The following is a 19641-nucleotide window of genomic DNA, read 5'->3' as shown; positions in this document are numbered from 1 at the left end:
TGCGAAACGACTCACAGCGCCGCTACCCCCTCCACGTTCCGGAGCCCCTTACGGGGTTCCTTCAGCGTTTCAGGGGCAGCTTCTGGCGCCCGCCGAGTCCCGAGACCACAGGCTTTTGCTGCCTGTGGGTTTCCCGAATGGGTCTCCGCTTCACCGTAGCGGACGACCCAGTTTCCACGGAGCTCCTCCTCACAGAAAGAAGAGGACCGCCATTGCTGTTCGCGCCGCCTCCGGAAGTCCCGGGTTTTCTAGAGTTTGGCTCAGCAATCTGTTTTTGCTCTGCCCTTGAGTTACCATTCCTTCTAATAGCAAACTCAGGTGGTTGAGTGGCGACAGGATTTGGAGACAAACCTGGGCCTCTGTAAAACAACAGGGAGGCATCAGCATGCTAGTGTATAGCCAGAATTCTCTAGAATAATTATTACCTAACTCCCCCCCCCCAACAAACCACTTGAAAATTGCTGAGGTTCTAGACAGACTGCTTCGTGCTTTTTCTGCCTGTTGTGGTGGTTGTAAATGCACTGTGTTAGATGCTGTGCGATTTCTAATTGTACTTTTATTGCTTCTTTTTCTCATATGCTGTACTTTACCGCATTCCAATTTGATTTCCATAGGACTCTTTCCACTCCTTTCGAGTCACCTCATCACTCCTTCTTTCACACTGTTAATCCTCTCCATTCCTTTCATGCGCTTCCTCCCCTCCCCTCCATGTCTGGTCCATCTGGACTGGACCAGAATGCCGGGTTCTAAGAATGGCAGAGCAGCCACTGAAGTGGCTATTCACAGCCACTGCTGCAGTCATTCTTCACAGACATGTTGTGGACCACCTACCGTTAAATTAGGTTTGTGGACATCTGGTGGCCCACAGGCCACAGTTTGGGAATCCCTGATCTAGTAGTGCAAGACATTTGAAAAACAAGCAGACTCAAAGGGGGCAAACAGCCCATAAAATCACCCAGTGATTGGTGGCTGTGAATGCTTAGCGACTGTCAGGAGCTAACCTGAGGGAAATGGGAATAGTGGTTGTTGTTGTTTTTAATTTAATTACAAATTACACTTCTGTCCTACCTTCCCTGCAAGGAGCTGAAGGCGACATACATGGTTCTCCCTCCATTTTATTTTTGCAACAACCCTGTGAGGTAGGTAAGGCTGAGGGATGGTGACTGGCCGAAGGTCATCCAGTTAAGCTTCATGGCTGAGTGGGGATTTGAACCCTGGCCTCCTAGGTTCTAGTCTGACTCTAAGCACTAAATCACCGTGTCTACGCTTGTTCTTGTGTGTTGAACACCACTAAGGGTAGGGCAGAAATTCGATTCAGTTCACAACTGAAGGTGAACTTACCTAATTTACACTTTTCAAAACAATATGAGACCCAAAAGGCAGCCATACTTTGAGGGTCACACTTGTCCGAATTCTGCAGTGTAGTTATCCAGCCATGTAATGAGTACAAAACTGTATATACTGGGGTGAAGTGTGCATAAAAATGCACATATGTAGTGGAAATAACTTACAATAATGCATTACGTTAGGGAACACTGCTTTGCAAAAGAAATTTGCACTAAAATGCTGCTGAATTTTCACAAGGACTTGAAGAACTGCACTCAAGACTGGAAAAATGTGAGACTGAAATGGACAGATTTGTTCACTCCTATTTGTGGCTGAGCAGGGATTTGAACCCTGGTTTCCCAGGTCTTAGCCTGGTATTCTAACCACTTCACCCCCTGGCCTATTCCACTCCTTGTTAGTCTAGCAACATCATCCCTTGGTACGGATGATCATTACCTCCCCTGGATTAGCCTCTAGATCCCTGACAGAGGGGCAGAAATTGACCTATAAGCCTCACTGTTTCCCCCACCTACACTGAGTAGGCAGGTTAAAATTTGAACGCAGCAGCTGGGATGCATCTTTAACCACCTCCACCATCCTGCCTGTTAACTGTTCATGTTTTTTCCTCTTGCTCTTTGAGAGCAAACAAACATGCACACTTGAGCAGATATGGGTTAATCCTTAAGAATGGGGGTGGTAGGAGTGGAAGGGGGTTTTTTTGCAGAAGACAATGGCCTAATTAAATCCATCTCTCTCTTCCCTTTGAGCGGCCTGTGCACATGGCAGTGATCCCAAGTAAAGGGAGTTGCAGATGGGCTCACCCCTGTATCAAAGTCTGACGTGGAGGGCCTTGAAAAATTGAGCTCACCTACAAAGTTCAAACAGAGCTGTGTTGCTTCTCTCAACTACCTTTGATTGTAGCTGAAATATAAAAATATTACGGTAAAAAGAAGGACTCTATTGGGGAGTTGTACTTCAAATCCTTCAGACAGTACCACGACAACTATCCTGGGAGTAAACTATGCTGGGCTAAATGATGGACTAACAGATCAACATGGTAGAAAGCAGTTTTCTATGTTCACTTCCCAGTCCGAAGGTGATGGTGAGGAGGTTCATAAAAGGCTCACAAAACCCTGGAAAGTCAGACAAGAGTTGACCTGTGTGGACAGGCATCCTGATTCCTCTGCCCAGTGAAATTATACTGAGATCTCAAATCAGGGGATGACTGAATGTGGCCCTTCAAGCCTCTCTTTGTGGCCCTCAATACTTTATTCAGGTCCTCATTAACTCTGCTTCATGCCCTTCCTTGAGTGTTACTGCCTGACTGGAATGTGTCCTTCAACTGTGGTTATAACTCTTGCCTGCCTGGATGGAAGATTATGATGATGTGTGTGTGAGAGAGAGAGAGGGAGAGGGAGAGAGAGAGGGAGAGGAAGAGGGAGGGAGGGAGAGTATAGACCTCAGAGTGTTGTGGGATTAAAATGTAGCCTACTATACGAAAATAAGAGTTGCATCCATTGCTCTGCCTACTTTTGCCTCTGCCCTTGCCCACCACTGGCATGTGGTCCCCAGAAGTCTGTCCATGATGGGATGTGACTATTGGGCTGAAAGGGGTTCCCGCCACTCCTGTAGTAAACGATAGTGCCTTACTTAATGAGCATCTCCTCTGAATATTCAGGAACAGGAGGGAGGGAGGGAGGGAAGGAAGGCTGGCCAGCGCATGGAGAATTAATCAAGTCAACTATGGCAACTATGACTCTAAAGGAAATAACGCTGCGATAAAATTTTGCCGCGCTGGAGCAGTGTGGAGTTTAATCACTAGAGATGTAGGGAAGCTGCTGACGTTTTTTGGGAGCCGTTTTCTATTCCCCGGCTCGTGTCTTCTCAGATAAAAAGTAATAAGCTAATTAAAACGTGCCCAAGCGTGGCTGTGAGCAATAAAATGGAAGTGTGGGAAATAAAGAGACAAACAGACAAACAAACAGGCCAGCTCTTCCCCTCGGCCTCAGATCCCACCCCACCTACCTCTGGCAGCCAGGACTCAGGTAGGTTGAGTGGAGCTTCTTGATAAACCTGGCATGATTGTGGCCAGCAGTAACACACATTAGCCACATCGGCTCCAGATGTTTAAAACACTATAATACCATTTTAAAACAGTCATGGCTTCCCCCAAAGAATCCTGGGAACTGTAGTTTATGAAAGGTGCTGAGAGTTGTTAGGAGGTCTCTGTTCCCTTCACAGAACTACAATTCCCAGAGTTTCCTGGGAGGAGGGATGGATTATTAAACCATTCTGGGAATTGTATCTATGGGAGGGGAATAGTTAATGCTTCCAAATACCAGTTGCTGGAAACTGCGGGAAGGGAGACTGTTCTTGTGAGAGCGGGGTGTCTGGCCTAGAAGGGCCATTGGCCTGGCTTAGTGGGCTCTGCTAATGAAGGAGGCTCTTTTAATCTGAAGGGGCCTTTTTAAAAACAACAACAACACTAGAATTCTTAAAGTTTTCTCCAGAGTAGGGTTGCCGAATTCTAATTCCCTGAATCTAGGAAATGTGTTTTGTATATTTAGAGAAATTGTTTGGCCATTGTTCCTGAGCTACACTCGATCGAGGTCAATTGCCATTACTAGATTGCGCTTTCCTGTGGCCTGAGGTGTGTTTTCTGTGAGTTGTTACTTGGTTGGAAATCAAAATCAGCTGTCAGCAGAAAATGACTGGACAGGATGCATGGTGGTGATTGCATTAAATTTTTTTGTGTGTGGACCCATGCTGATGTTTGTACGCATATGTGCCCATGCACACACATGTACAACACATTGCTTCCCTTCACCCCTAACCTATTTGTCAGGGGTTCAGGAGCAGAGGCACAGGGAAGAGAGGAGATGGAGAGCGAAGGGGAAGAATCCGAGGGGAGCGTAGGAGAAGAGGACAGTGGACCGAGGGATTCCATGAGCCTCTCCAGCGAATCGGAAGATTCACAGAAGGGGGCGCCAGTGGCCAGGGGTAGGGGGTTCCCAAGGGGAACGCCCCAGGAGCAAGGGGGCAGCAGGGACTCCCAGAGCAGTAGTTGGAAATCAGGACCAGCTTCCCCACCAGAGCAGAGTGGGGGGGAAGAGTCCCAAGGATCGGGGCCAGTGCATTCCCCACCAGGGAGAGAAGATAAGGCAGGGCTGACCACACCTCCATCGGAGAGTCAGACAACGGAGGGGAGGTCAGATCCGGCCAGTATCCCGGAAGAGGGAAGCAGTGACAGAAGTAGTGTAACGGTCAGGAGGAAGGTCACTGGGTTGGCGCGAGAGGCAAGTTCAAATGTACAGGAGCGCGGGACAGCAGAGAATGAGGATTGGGAACCGGGTCCTAAAGCCCGCCGGAGGGAGGGGGAGGAGCTGAGCGACTCAGCGTCGGAAGAGTCCAGAAAGGGCAATGCCCCAGCGGCAGGAGGACCCAGAGGAGGAGAGAGCAGCGTAAAAGGTGGAGCAGGGCTATGATCTTAAACTGGTGTCATAGGGGAGGAGACTCAGACGGTACTTCGCCGGTCTAGGGTTAAGACGTAGAGCTGCGCGCTGCGGCTGTGAAATGGAAACTGAACCTCAATAAAGACTTTTGTACATAACGACAGCCTGGCGTTGGTCCTCTGTGAGCTGGGACCTAGGGGCAGCTCTGACACTATTCATCCAGATAATGAATTCTACAGAATGTTGGAAAAGTTCTTCTGAGGGCAGAACCAGTTCTACTGTGAGTTTAAATATAGAGTACCATTAAACATCCTTAATTCTTTTTTAAGTAGGAAACTTATGGTCAGTTTACTAACACAAGTCACCTCAGAAGCCAGCACATGAAAGGCTGTTCATTGCTAAGGGAATGAATGGTTTCTACAGCATGCAGTGTCTCATGAATCCTGATGCTTGGAGTAAGATACGTGTTGCAAATACACAAGCGTCTGTAATTTCCTATGAAAACAGACAAATTCTGAACGCATGCCATATTGTCAGGGCATCTGATAGATCCTTGGTCTATCAAACTCAGCATTGTCTATACTGACTACCAACAGCTCTCCAGAGTTTCAGGCAGGGTTCTTTCCCAGCCTTACCTCGAGATACCAGGGATTGAACTGGGACTTTCTATGTGCAGAGCACATGCCCTACCACTGAGGTAGAGTCCTCTTCCACTGCTTGGCCACTGGTAGAGAGGAGGTGCTAGATGGACCCTTGTTTAATCCAGCAGGGTTGATAATGTGCTGCTTTGCTGACTGTATGGACCAGCAAATCTGTGTGTTCAGTCTTTCTCCTCTATAGTGTTCTTCTCTAAAGAATGATCCCAGTTGAAACAGGGCTTTGGCCAATTACTAGATTTATGGCAAGGTCAGAGTTCAGGATGGATTGCTCCATGTGGAGCTGGAACAAGTTTGGAATGTTGGTTCAACAACAGTTAAACCCAGATATTGAACCTGGGACCTTCTGCATACAAAACAGATGTTCTACCACTGAACTATGGCCCTCTCCCTTAAGATTTTGGGATAACCAGCCTCATATAAGCAACATGCTTAAGTCTAATTAATACATTAAGAGGTTGATACCATAGAGTAAGCTGTCCTGCCAGGCTTAGCTATGTCCACTTCCTCTCAACTTGAGAGGTGCTAGGTAATCAAGCCTTTGTTCTTCCCCAGTCTATCCAAAAAGCTCATCTTATGAAGAGGTTTGAGGTGGTTGCTCCAGCAAAACCCCATAGATCTCACAAGCCACTCTTGAGTTCCTATTCCAATATTTAGGAACTTTCACCACTTTGTAACTAAGCTATGTTTTACTGCCTGTGCAGCTTCCTGAAGCACGTTAATCTGACCTTTGAAGTGTTTGTAAGTAAACCATTTTTTAATTGACCAAATGTGTGGTCTTTTCCTATTCTGGGGGATGAGAGAAACTTGGGAAAGAAACTTTTTAAGGGGACATTTTGGAACTCACTTGGAGGGGCTAACTGAGAGTAGCTCTCCAAGGTTTCAGGTAGGAGTATCTCCAAGCCCTACCTGGAGATGCTGGGGATTGAACCTGGGAGCTTCCACATGCTAGATGTTTTCCTACTGAGTTATTGCCTTTCCCTTAAGGCATAGGAATATAAGAAGCTGCCTTGCATGGAATGACATCATTGGTCCAACTTGCACAGTAAGGCACACACTTACTGGCAGCAGCTCTCCATTATTTAAGCCATGGAGAAGCCAGGGATTGGATCAGGGATCTTCTGCATGCAGAGCAGCTGTTCTAGCCCTCGAGTTGCAGCTCTTCCCCTAAATCAGCTTCCTTCCCTTCTGCCCTCTGGTACAAGGGAAGTTCCAAAAGGGGAAGCCCGAGAATAGGGGCTATCCCTTAGTCACACGCGTGGGCTGCCTCACCCCAAGCAGCAGCCCTCCCACCTCTGCTTTGCATGCATCACAAAGGGAAACATCTGTTGGGTTTCAAGTGGTTCCAGGAAACATAGTTTGAGTAGGTGGCAGCTAGGTTTCATGATGCAGCGAGACCGGGGCACCCCTTGCTGCAATGGAAACAAAAACACAAAACCGCAATTGCTGTAAACACAGGGAAGGGGAACACTCAACAGTTTCTCCAAGCAGCCCTTAAGATTTTGTTTGTGTAAGAACAGTCTGCTGCATCAGACCAATAGCTCACCTAGTCCAGCCTCCTGCTCTCACAGTGGCCAACCAGACGCCTATGGGAAGCCCACAAGCAGGACCTGAGCACAAGAACCCTCTTTCGCCTCCTATGACTTCTGGCAACTGGCATTCAGAAGCATGACTGCCTCCAACTGTAGAGGTAGAGCGTAGGGATCATGGCTGCAATTCAAGCTTCGCAGTCCTTGGCCTGATGCCCACACACCAACAGTCTAATGTGCTAAGCAGCTGTTACATTACCATATTTCATGTCCATGCTTCAAGTCTCTCCAGCATTGCTCTACTCAGACATCCTCCTCTCTGCTTTTCACCTTGGAGTTCCCACCACTTGTATGTGTGTGCCCCCTCCAGGATGCCCCAGTTTCCTTTATCAGAGAGTTGAGCCCTGCTTTCTTCTAATGGGAACCTCCTGCCATGTGCCCCCCTCTTCTTTAAAATAAGCTCCAGTTTGTAAATTAGTTCCTCCAGGCGACTCTGGAATGTTTGTACTGTGGGATGGGTTTTAATAGGTAGGAGAGGATGTATTAATTGCAATTTATCTTTCCAGGCCGCCACATGTGTTGGTTGAAGTTTTAAAGTCCCATCCTTAGCAGCAAAATTGAAGCATGTAGGAATAGGCTGTGAAGCCTCTTAATGAAGCCCAATTATGAAGTAAGATGGCTTCCCCCTTTCTTTCTCCATTTAACAAAGAAATCAGACAACATACTGAAAAGCAAGCTTAAAATATAACTTAATTAGATCAATAAAGATCAGGCTTAAAAAATAATAACATATAACTTAATTACTTATTAGTCTTGCATTGGTTTTCAGCTACAGCAGCAGTAAAAGCTTTGCAGGTAAAATTCTTAGATTTACAATAAAAACGGTCTCAGGCTTGTGCCTGGGACTGGAGCAAGCACAGAGTATATTTATCTTTATGGCTGATAAAGGAGAGAAAGAGGGACAGGAAGTACTATATGTTCCTTCCTCTCCAGAGGAGGAGGGGAAATGACATCACACACAGCTCTTTTTACCAATTGTATTTCTATGGCCTGAGTGTCTGCCTATCAGGAATACCTCTCTGTGGTCTTGGCCCCTTCTCATGCTAACTAGCAAGGAAATGCATTTGTTAGGATTGGCTGTTAATCGCCCACATGTACAGTAACTGAAAGCATGTTCTTCTCTGGCTGGCCCCTCCCACTTTTTAGGCTACCATCATGCCATAAATAACATATCATGTATGATGGACTGCTAACTGAGCTTATCAAAGCAAGTAACATTTCTGGACTTATTTGCAAGGCTCACTGCACATAGAAAGCTAGTAGGTGAGGAAGAAAGAGCAGCTATATACTGTACAGTTATTCTCCCTGGCATGGTAGATTTCTAAATGGACTGTGCAGGAAATAGTCCTGCATAGCCCTGTGAGCCTTGGGATGAGCTAGTTGAATCAGTGTAACAACTAAAACAGTTAGAACAACAATTAGACCCATTTAAAGTAGGGACGCAGGTGGCGACTTGCCGATCGAAAGGTCGGCGGTTCGAATCCCTGCGGCGGGGTGCGCTCCCGCTGCTCGGTCCCAGCGCCTGCCAACCTAGCAGTTCGAAAGCACCTCCGGGTGCAAGTAGATAAATAGGGACCGCTTACCAGCGGGAAGGTAAACGGCGTTTCCGTGTGCGGCTCTGGCTCGCCAGAGCAGCGATGTCACGCTGGCCACGTGACCCGGAAGTGTCTCCGGACAGTGCTGGCCCCCGGCCTCTTGAGTGAGATGGGCGCACAACCCCAGAGTCTGTCAAGACTGGCCCGTACGGGCAGGGGTACCTTTACCTTTTTAAAGTTGGAAGCTCAAGTCAGGAGATCAGGGGAATGGCTTGGGCAAACGGGTGTGTCTTCAAGAGCTGGTGGAAGGCCAGTGTCAATGGGGGCCTCTTGTATTTCAGAAGAGAGAACACTCACTGGTGCACAAAACTCTGGGTTAACATTTGCTCTATCTTAATGTCCTCACCTGGCAATATTAAGGCACAGAACATATGCTGGCTTTAAAGGATGAACTCATACAGATTCCCCAAAGAGCTTGTCTTAATAGGCATCAGCCGTAGGCCACAAGATCCCTGCTATTAGCACAATGCGTGTGCCCCCTAGCCCCCGATCCTCCTCTTGCCAAGTTGCTTCACTCCTTGGAGTTTAACAGAAAGTCTTCCTTTTCAGTGAGAGAGAGAGAGAGAGAGAGAATATGAATCTGGTATGAAAGGGAGAGGAGGTAGCCTGCCAGGTTTATGCAGGCCCCTGTTCTCTCTTCAACTTTCTTCATAAAGAAAGAGACACTTTTAGCTAGGGTTGCTAGTGCACCTGTTTTGATTCTGGGGTTCAAAGTAGAGCATTTGCAACAATAAACCGTTAAACGTGTGAATGCTCACTTCTCTTTGTGTGGTGTGTGTTTGTGAGCTGTGTGCTGCCACTAGTTTCTTTTCCTGCTGCTGATGCTACACCATTATTATTTTTCTTTGCTAGAGTTTCTTTCTCCATCCTTGGGTGAGGCTTCAGGTCACAGATCACACAGTAAATGTGGCAGTGTTGCACAGCTATGTACCACATTGGATTTGGTGTTGTCCAGAGCCAATTTAGAATGAAGGCAATCCTTCTGGACTGGCCACAAGGACAGCCCTAGGCCAGTGGTTTTCAAAGGGTGTGGCGATCCACACTGGTGTGGCAAGAGAGGATGGCAAGTGTAGCAGGAAGATTCAGGGAGAAGTAAAGAAGCATTTAAGTAGTTCAGTATAGTATAGTATAGTATAGTATAGTATAGTATAGTATAGTATAGTATCCAGATTACATGCACACCCACCCACACACCCAGAAACAGTATCCATGCCTTACCTCAGGCATCCCCATACTCGGCCCTCCAGATGTTTTGGGACTACAACTCCCATCATCCCTAGCTAACAGAACCCAGTGGTCAGGGATGATGGGAATTGTAGTCCCAAAACATCTGGAGGGCCGAGTTTGGGGATGCCTGCCTTACATCAAGATCATTGGCTGTTCTACAGTTTTCCACATGTTGTGAATAGGGATTTTCAGCTCTGATAAATATGAAAGATCAGAAAAGAGAAAGGTTTCTTTGCCTTGATGAGGAGATGAGAGTTTGTTTGTCCCAAATTAGACCTAATATAAATGTGATGACCTGGCAAAAGCAAATTGACACCTTTCATGGAGTTTGTATGCATACTTAAGGTACATATGTAAGAGGCTCGTTTATCATTATAATTTGGGAATGATTAATATCCTAATGTAGCTCTATTGTTTTATACTTTCCTGATGTCCCTTGATCATATTATAAGGTAGTTGTGCTCTATGTTATAAATCAAGTGCTGCTAGGAGTCGTTTTTCTCCCCCCATGTAAATAATAATAAAACCACACCAATAAAATAATAAAACCACACCAATAAAAAATTTGGTGTGACATGAGCAAATTTTTATTATGAAAGTGTGGCCCTGAGACAAAGTTTGAGAACCACTGTACCTAGGCAATCAGGCATCAGTTAATGAATGTGATGGTGTCGCTAAAGGTGAATGAAGCCTGATCATTGTAATGTTTGCTGAACAGGTGAACCCTTTATTGTTCCTTTATCACTGAAAGAGGCAGGGGGAGGCCTTTCAGTACAGGACAAAATGTCCAGGAAAATCAATCCCTCTTTTAGCTGAGCTGTGTACCGTTTAAGTGTTCTCGTGGCACTGGTGAGGGATGCAGCCATGAAAGTATGGTTATGTAACATGGTTCTACACATAGTAAATGCCATTTCCTATCCTCCCTACTCCCCTTCTCTCTCATGCGACACATGTGAATCTGTGTAATGCAGGCAGTTCCACCAAACCCATCTCCAAAGCACATGGGAAAGAAAAAGAATCTGAGGGCTACATTGAGCGCATAAGCGCTAGCATTGTTTATGAAGCAATATTAAGGCCAAATCTAAAAATAAAAACCATCTAATCATCACCCCCAGGTTCTACCCCTTCTATTGTCGTAACCCCACACCCCCCGCTTTTGGGCTAGGGAGATAAAAAGCCACTTTTAACTTCCTCTGTTTTGCATTTCTGGTTTTCAGCTCAGCAAGAAGGAAGTCTCAGCCAGGGGTTTGCCTCTGGTCTTCTGCTTCACATTTATTGTAATCGTTTTCCTCTCTACTCTTCCACCCACACATGCACACTAAAAAAGTCTGTGGTATCCCACAGCAAGGAGCCTTCAGACTCTTGACACCCAAGAGATAAGAGATGAACCATTTTCTGTTCCGTTATCATATCTTTGAACTTTTTAAATGCTACACAAGCTTGATGGAAGACAGGGTGTGGTGGTTAGTGTGTACATGTGTGAATTAAAAAAAAAAAGGTGGTGAAGGGGTGAAGAAGAGAGATGAATTTATGGATGTGCCTGCCATGTGGTTCTTCTGATTCACTAAGCCTGTGAAGGGAAAACAAACTGCTACTGTAAGAAGAGCTGCTAAGCCTGCTATGAAGAATTTAATAACATGTCTTTCTTGGTCAGATTAGGTCACATGAACAGCGTAGGAACATAGGAACCCCTCTGTACTACAGTGATGACCATTTTAGACATGTTCAATTGCTGTGCGATTGTTGAAGTGTGGGTCCTTTAGGACCCAGAAGCAGAACAGGGCCAGGGAGCACTTATACACACTCTGCCAACACGCACAGGGACTAGGAACAGAACAGAAATGTTCACCGCCTGTATACATTTAAACAGTATCATACCACTTTAAACAGTCATGGTTTCTCCCAGAGAATCCTGGGAACTGTAGTTCATGAAAGGTGCTGCTAGTTGTTTGGAGGTCTCTGTTCTCCTCACAGAGCTACAATTCCCAGAGTTTCTGGGGAAGAGGGGACCACTTTGGGAATTGTGGTTCTGTGAGGGAAATAAGGGTCTCCTAACAGCTTTCAGCAACTTCTACAATTTACAGTTCAAACTACAATAAATTGGATCATAGTAAAGGTAAAGGTAAAGGGACCCCTGACCATTAGGGGTTGCAGTGCTCATCTCACTTTACTGGCTGAGGGAGCCTGTGTACAGCTTCCGGGTCACATGGCCAGCATGACTAAGCCACTTCTGGTGAACCAGAGCAGCGCATGGAAACGCCGTTTACCTTCCCGCCAGAGCAGTACCTATTTATCTACTTGCACTTTGACGTGCTTTTGAACTGCTAGGTTGGCAGGAGCTGGGACCAAACAGTAGGTTTGATTATTTGTTCATCAAGCTTAGTATTGTCTAGTCTCTCCTAGGTTCTGTAATAGACAAATGTTCTTTTTTACCGTTTACCATTTTAAACTGGAGGTGCTGGTCTGAACCTGGCAATTTTGTATGTGTGTATTCTGAAGCATATAGGGAGCCATGGTCCCTCCCTGCTGGCAAGAATTAGAAACCTGTGCTGCTCCAAATCATTGCCCCCATCATTGGGGAAAGGTCCTAAGCTCGGGGGGCAGAGCCCCTTCTTCACATTCAGAAGCTCCCATGTTCTGCCAGCCAGTGTGAGAGGTACCATTGGCCTGATTTCGTTGAAGTCTGTCTCCTATTTTCTCCCATGTTCTAATCTAGCTCCAGGCTATTGGTTTCCCTATCTGAAACCCTGGAGAGCCTCGGCCAGCTGGATAGACCCACACCTTGTTATGTCCCTGTGCTTGAAGCAGCTTGGGCATGCCTTTTTTGAGCAGCGCCTCTCTTTCTCCTCCTCTGATCCTTTTCGTACGAAGGGAAGGAGCCAGAGCAGCTCTCCTCCCCGCGTTTCCCTCCCCTCCCTTCCCGGCTGTGAGTGCGCCGGGCCAGTAAACAACGCCGGCTCCTGCCTCCTCGCTTCGCCTCCCTCGCTCTCGGCGGCGGCGGCGGCGGCGGCTGCTGCTGATTCCGGGAAGCCTGGATTCCTCCCCCTCCCCTCCCCAGAGCGCCGCCGGTCAGATGAAAGGCGAGCGGCATCGATCTGCCAGCGGGGGAGTCTCGCTGCGCTGCGCCGTCTGCAGCTGTCGGAGGAGGAGGAGGAGACGGAGGAGAGGCGGCGGCGGCGGCGGCGGCGGCTCCACGTGGGAGGCCCGCGACTGCCGGCTGCGAGGGGCAGTCAGGCCGGAGCGGAGCCAGGCGGCCAAGAGGAGATCTGACCCCGGCGCGTAAAGGCGCAGAGTCGTCGCCCCCTTCGCCATCAAGGCCTCTTGGGAAGGGGATGAGGAACGCAGCATCCATCCATCTTTCCATCCATGCGCCGCGCTGCCGCCCCTCTCCTTCCTCGTTGCGCTCCTGCTCCCCAAACTCAGCTATGTGATGGTGGTGCTAAGGGGTGGGGGCAGTCTTTGTTTTGTAAAAACGAAATTAAGCTTGGGGTGACTGGCTTGGTAAGCCTGGGGGTCTACACACAAGAGCAGAGTGCATAAGGAGCAAAGAGACTTGTGGCACCTGAAAGGTGACCAGACTTACTGTAGCAGAAGCCTTTATTGACTACCTTACTCTTGTTTCTTCTTGTTCTTTGTCCTGAAAGAAAGCCAGAATTATGGTGACAAAAGTCTTTATGGATTTCTTATCCTTCATAATAATAGTAATAACCAGTGCTTTCTTTTCTAGAAAAACAGGTGCCGGTACTCACCATGTAGTTGTTACACTTTTTAACAACAACAAAGAGGTGCTGATACAGAGTACCCTTGAATACCCCCTTGCGGGGCGGGGGGAGCACTGGTAATAACTTTTGTTTTTATCTTGCTCTTCCTCCACAAGACGCTTCTGAAAGAAGCTTACATGGTCCCGCCCACCTGTTATATCTCCGCAATAACCCTGTGAGGTAAAGGTAAAAGGTAAAGGTACCCCTGCCCATACGGGCCAGTCTTGACAGACTCTGGGGTTGTGCGCCCATCTCACTTAAGAGGCCAGGGGCCAGCGCTGTCCGGAGACACTTCCGGGTCACGTGGCCAGCGTGACATCGCTGCTCTGGCGAGCCAGAGTCGCACACGGAAACGCCGTTTACCTTCCCGCTGGTAAGCGGTCCCTATTTATCTACTTGCACCCGGAGGTGCTTTCGAACTGCTAGGTTGGCAGGCGCTGGGACCGAGCAGCGGGAGCGCACCCCACCGCAGGGATTCGAACCGCCGACCTTTCGATCGGCAAGTCCTAGGCGCTGAGGCTTTAACCCACAGCGCCACCTGCGTCCCTAACCCTGTGAGGTAGGTTAGGCTAAAACAGGGTTTCCCAAACTTGGACTACAGTTCCCACCATCCCTGACCGCTGACCCTGCTAGCTAGTGGTTATGGCATTTGTAGTCCAAGAACAGCTGGAGACCCAAATTTGAGAAACAGTGGGCTAAAAGATTGTGACTGGCCCAATTTGAACCTCTGTATGGCAGGTCCACAAAAGCTTCTTCCGCATCCCTGGGACTGTGCCTGACTGAACACATTGTATTTGGTATGCAAACAGTCCCATGTTCACTCCCTGGCATCTCCAGGCATGGTTAGGAATGTCCCCTCTCTGGAGAGCTAGAAGAACCAGTGGTCTGACTTCTGTGTTTCTGTGGGCAGAATCTCAGTGGTAGCGCATCTCCAAGTAGGACTGTGAAAGACTTCCTGCCTGAAACCCTAGAGGGCCACTGACAGTCAGTGCAAACAACACTGAGTTAGATGGACCAATGGTATGACTCTGTAAGGCAGCTTTCGATGTTCCTATGGGTAAGACCTTATCTCTGCCTGATCTCCTGGGGAGCCATTGTCAGGAAGAGCAGATGGTACTGGGTCAGTTGGCTTGTTGGATAGCTCAGTCGTTAAAGCATGAGCTCCATGTTGGACAAAAGATTATTGCATTGCAGAGGGTTGGAATAGATGACCCTTGTGATCCCTTCCAGCTTTACAGTTCTATGAAATACCAATCCTGGTATAAAACAGGTTCCTTTTTCAAACATCAGAGGATGTGCTGATCACAAATTTCAGGGGTGTGGCTTACAGTAAGCCCTGCATGGAATAAAAACCTTTTAAAATAAAATAAAAATAAGAGCAATTGTATAAAATATTTTTGTGGGTTTATTGGTGATTTCACCCCAACCACCTTTGATGATGTTAGATTTCCTTTGATGGCTCTGAAGGTGATAATGCTGCTTGCTAGGGACTCCCAAAAGCTAATATCCTTTGATCATTCCTAGCCGATTTTTCGGATGTGCTGGAGATCACAGCTTCTAATTAAATCAATGACCATCGCTGCAGGCCCATGGAGTTTTGACTGTCTCATCTAGTCAGCAGAGAAGGAAATGGGTCTTTTACCACCACTGCGCAAGCTAACAACAGGCTTCTATGCTCACCAGGGCTGGGAAGCCTGAAGCCCCCCCATTGTTAGACTCCTAACTCCAACCAGTCCCAGCCTACAGGCCCAATGGTCAGAGGTGATGGGAGTTGTGGTCTGGTGAGAGCATCCCCATCTCTAGACCAAAGGCTCTTCTGAGCTAGGAGCATCATCCAGAAAGGAAGTTACCACAGTCTCTCTGTGTGATTGACTGCTCATTCTTTTATTAAGACTTGTGGGTTGTTAAAGGAATTTTTTGTGTGGTGCCTAAAACTAGATAAAGATGGCACCAGGCGAGTCTCCCTGGGAAGAGCATTTCATAAGCAGAGTGCTACCACTAAAAAGGTCTGTTCTCATGATGCCACACTCTACCTCTTGGGCTTCCAATACATGAGGTACAAGGGCAGCTGACTTAGCCTGCCTCACGGGCTGGCCATCCTTGATACTGAGTCAGACCATCAGGCCATCTAGCTCAATGTCTACACTGACTGGCAGCAGGTCTGCAGTGTTTCAGGCAGAGGAACTTTCCTAGCCCTGCCTGGATATGTCCAGGATTAAGCCTGGGACATTCTGGATGCAAGGCAGATGCTCTGCCCCTGAGCTACAGCCCTCCCTTTAAGACACAGGAACATAGGAAATAGTTTTATATTGAGTCACACAATTGGTCCATTTAGTTCAGTATTGTCTGCACTGACTGGCAGCTGCTCTGCAGGGTTTAAAGCCAGGAATCTTACCCAGTCTTATCTGGAGATGCCAGAGATTGAACCAGGGACATTTTGTAGGCAAAGCAGGTTCTCTACCATTGAGCTATGGACCTATGGGCAATTTACAAGTTTACAGACTAAAATAATAAAATACAAAAAAAAATCCAACAACAACAACACCCATGAAAATAAAATAGAATAAAAATAGCTGCATAAGGTGTTCTTCCTTCGGGTGAATGCTCCAGAAATATGGAGCCACTTCTGAAAAGCTATAGCGAGGGATGCCTTGTTCTGTTCAATGTGAACAATGTTGAACAAATAATATTAATGCTAATGTTTATCTATACCCATTTTGTTTGCATACTCTGTATATCCTGGGCTTGATATTTTTGGAATTGTTCTTTTTCTTTTTGCAGTGATGACATTCCATCAGTGAGTGATCGGTGTCATTACAGGAAGAAAGGTAATTAAAGCGAGATCTTTGATCCTCTATTTTTTGTGCATTTTTGTGCAGCTCTTTGACATAAACACATTTATTTATCGGTTCTGAAAATTTGCTGCTCATGTTTAAGCAACAAAGAACAACCGCAGCAGTCTGCCAGCTGCCGTCCTGAACCCACTTACTCAGAAGCAAGCCGCAATGAGTCCAGTTGGGCTGACTCCTTAGTAAGGCTGCATACACACCAACCCATTTGTAGCACAAACATGTACTTTTCCTCAGTCTGGAATCATTTATCCTCAGCTACCTTAAGTGCCACATAATACCCATTGTGCATTTGTGAGAACGCAATCATTTAGTGTGGCAGTATCTACCCTTTGGAACTCCTTGCCTATTGATATCATGCAGGCCCTCACACTGTATTATTTTTATCGCCTGTGAAAAACATTCTTGTTTAAACACACCTGCCCAGATACTTCAAAAGCTGAGGTAAGTTAAATCTGATTTAGCTTTTGCATGTTTTAAAGTATGGATGTCATTTCCCCCTTGATTTCCTTGTTGTTTTTTACTAAACCACTTTGAGTTGTGTGTGTGTGTTTTTCAATCAAGCCGTGCATAAATTTTATGAAATAATTAAATAAATATAACATGCTGCTTCCAGTTTAGATCAGTTCTAGATCCTCTCACCCACAGGGGTGGGTCTGGTTACTTGATAGGTTAGCCAAACCTCCCTGCACATGACCCAGGTGAATGAAGAAGGAAGTGGTGATAATGATATGGCTTTGGCCCACCCTCAACTTCATTGGGCAGGTGTAGTTCCCCCCCTCACCAAAATAATAATAATAATAATAATAATAATAATAATAATAATAATAATGCCAGAACCACCTACATCTGTTTCCAAATGGATACACTGCAGAGTAATGTGGGATCTGCAACAAGCTTTTATTTTGGGAATGAAACCAGTGTCTCAAGAAGCGCTTTTCAGGGGCAAAACATATGCAATAGATCTAGGTGGTGTGTAGCCTATGCAGGAAAAAAAAAGCAGTCTTCATTGATTCCGGAATCTATTGTGTGTACGCAGCCTAGGTATTTGATTGTGTTATGATTGTCATTGGATGAGAACATTTAAAAAGAAATGGAAGTCTCATTTTGTTTCTGACTGAAGCAACTTTGGTGGCTGAGTCTCCATCCCAGCCTTTGCCAGCTTGGTGGCCTCCAGGTGTTTTGGATTGCAACTTCCATCAGCCGCAGTCCCCATTTGGCTTCTCTAGCCAAAGTTAACGACGCTCCTCCGAGTTAACCAAGTGAGAGGTGAAAACGTAGGCGAGCTAAACGGCATAACAAAGCAGTTACTAATTTCAGGATGGAAATTGCTCTGAGCTGGCAGGGTGGAGGGTTGGAGCCGAAACCAGCATTTGTACCTGTTCCTTTTCATGCAGGAATCCTCCTTCTCAACTCTCTCGCTTCCTATAATATGCTTCATTTTATCGGAAGGCCTGCCTGACTTTTTTTGTCCTTTTCCCGGGCCACCATAATTTCTTACCCTGCAGCCAGCTTGCGGGAGGATACTTGGGAAGGCTCCTGAATTAAATCTGCATTTGTCCTCTGTGGCCGGGAACCAAGAACGCCGTATGCACAGAGCCTGGACTTCCTTTGAAGTCTCCCCTGCAGCCGCTAGCTGTTTTTTAAGTTTTAACTTTAAAAATTTAAACTGAAAAGTGGGTTGTCCCTTCAGCATGTGGTGGAAACTTCAAAGGAGCCCCTAGCTGAGATATTTTCCTCTGTTGTTTTCGTTTGCAAGTCTTGGGAACGACCTAAAGAAAAGAAAGAAAAAGGGCAGCACATGTACACCCTGGTTCATTCCCATACTAACTGCAGCAGTGATGTCTTTTTCACTTGTCTGTCTGAGCAGCCCCTTTATGGGGATTAAGTTCCTGCTGTTAGGTGTTGTCGCATAGCACCGTGCCCTGATTCTCTCAATTATTTGAGTGTGGTTCTGGTAAAAAAACAACAACACAACACCATGAATTTCAAAACCATGTGCTGCATCACTTTTGGATTTGGATCGGGCAACCACATCTATTGTTGGGATGCAACAGAGTTACCTGTCCTCAGAGGAGGCTGCCTGTTGCTCCTTTGGATGAGTCTCAGATCTCACCTTTCCAAATCAAATCGTATACTCAGGATGGGGACTCACTCAGGAGCTCCAGGCTGATAGGCTCTTCTGAGGGTGGGTTCTTCTTACTCTTTCACCTCCAACTTTCACATCCAACCTAAACTTCTTTTGTTTAAGGACATACCAGTGGTCAGAAGTTTGGAGAAACAGTTTTAAAGAAGAGCTTTAAACAGCTGGCAGAAACAAATAAGGTATATAACTGCCTCTGTTCCTCAGATGAGAGGTAGGAGAGGATTATTACATAGTCTGGTGGGTGTGGGGCATGAGCCCATTAGTGCTTCCGAAATGGGAAGAGCATCTTACTTGAGTCTCCTTGGTGGTGATCCTTTGCATGTGAATTGTAATATTGTTGAGTGTGAGTGGGTTTATTTTTGAGTGGTTGGTAAATAGAAAAAAATTGCTTGAGGTAGGAAATGTATGCGGTGGTGTGAAATGAGTGGCAAGCAAGACTGTTAATAATGTGTGTTACTGCTCTCTGATTTTATTTATATGGGTATTGATTATGGATATGGATATTGTTTGTACATTCTGTTATGTAAATAATTTTAAGGTAAAGGTAAAGAGACCCCTGACCATTAGGCCCAGTCGTGACCGACTCTAGGGTTGCGGCGCTCATCTCGCTTTATTGGCCAAGGGAGCCGGCGTACAGCTTCCGGGTCATGTGGCCAGCATGACTAAGTTGCTTCTGGCGAAACCAGAGCAGCGCACGGAAACGCCGTTTACTTTCCCGCTGGAGCGGTACCTATTTATCTACTTGCACTTTGATGTGCTTTTGAACTGCTAGGTTGGCAGGAGCAGGGACCGAGGAACGGGAACTCACCCTGTTGCGGGGATTCGAACCGCGACCTTCTGATCAGCAAGTCCTAGGCTCTGTGGTTTAACCCACAGCGTCACCCGCATCCCATGGTTTTTATTGTAACATAGATAGACAGACGGACACTTGCATACTGCTTTGAGATCTTCTGATAGAAAACAGGCTATAATTTATTGCATTTACGTCCCTTCTTTCCTCCAAGGAGCTCAAGGAGATGCACATGATTTCCCCCTCTTTT

General features: G+C 46.6%; 1 protein-coding gene across 2 annotated transcripts in view; it reads left to right on the top strand.

The window, feature by feature from the left end:
• The window catches only part of SAMD11 (sterile alpha motif domain containing 11), a 333362-nt gene that overhangs the window by 68781 nt on the left and 244940 nt on the right, over positions 1 to 19641 (top strand). For both annotated transcript variants that reach the window (XM_079986850.1, XM_079986848.1), the window contains exon 3: positions 16388 to 16434. The gene's annotated coding sequence lies outside the window, so the exon portion shown is untranslated. The remainder of the gene's footprint in view (positions 1 to 16387; positions 16435 to 19641) is intronic.

Source organism: Podarcis cretensis (genome assembly GCF_951804945.1).
Source record: "Podarcis cretensis genome assembly, chromosome: 8".
Classification (NCBI taxonomy): Eukaryota; Metazoa; Chordata; class Lepidosauria; order Squamata; family Lacertidae; genus Podarcis; species Podarcis cretensis.
The sequence above is the reverse complement of the archived record's forward strand: the minus strand, read 5'-3'. Positions and strand labels throughout refer to the sequence as shown.